We start from the raw sequence: 288 nt of genomic DNA on the forward strand, positions 1-288 counted from the left end.
AGCCCCCATCTGTCACTGCCACGCTTGGCACCGGGCAGCAGGAGGAGTTGGGATTAGTCAGCACCACGGGCTGGGTCGCTGCTTGGCATGTGCACACTCCTCCTGGAGTGCAGGAGGGAAGAACACCCCCCTGGGAGAAGCGGGGGGTCAGCAGGCACAGAAGGGGGGGCCGGCACCTGCAGCGTGGTGAAATCAGAAGCTTGCAGCAGAAGCAGCAGCAGGCAGAGGGGGATTTTGCAGGAGGGCCTCTGTGGGCGGCGCGTCCCGGGCTGGGCGCGCGTGGGGGGA

At 67.0% G+C, this 288-nt stretch overlaps 1 protein-coding gene across 1 annotated transcript in view; it reads left to right on the plus strand.

Moving 5' to 3' along the window:
- BAIAP2 (BAI1-associated protein 2) overlaps positions 1–288 on the plus strand; it is a gene marked incomplete at its 5' end in the record, with an annotated part of 6,845 nt that overhangs the window by 1,386 nt on the left and 5,171 nt on the right. The gene's annotated exons all lie outside the window — the stretch shown is intronic.

The sequence above is a fragment of the Merops nubicus genome, unplaced genomic scaffold (genome assembly GCF_000691845.1).
Source record: "Merops nubicus isolate BGI_N331 unplaced genomic scaffold, ASM69184v1 scaffold36783, whole genome shotgun sequence".
NCBI lineage: Eukaryota > Metazoa > Chordata > Aves > Coraciiformes > Meropidae > Merops > Merops nubicus.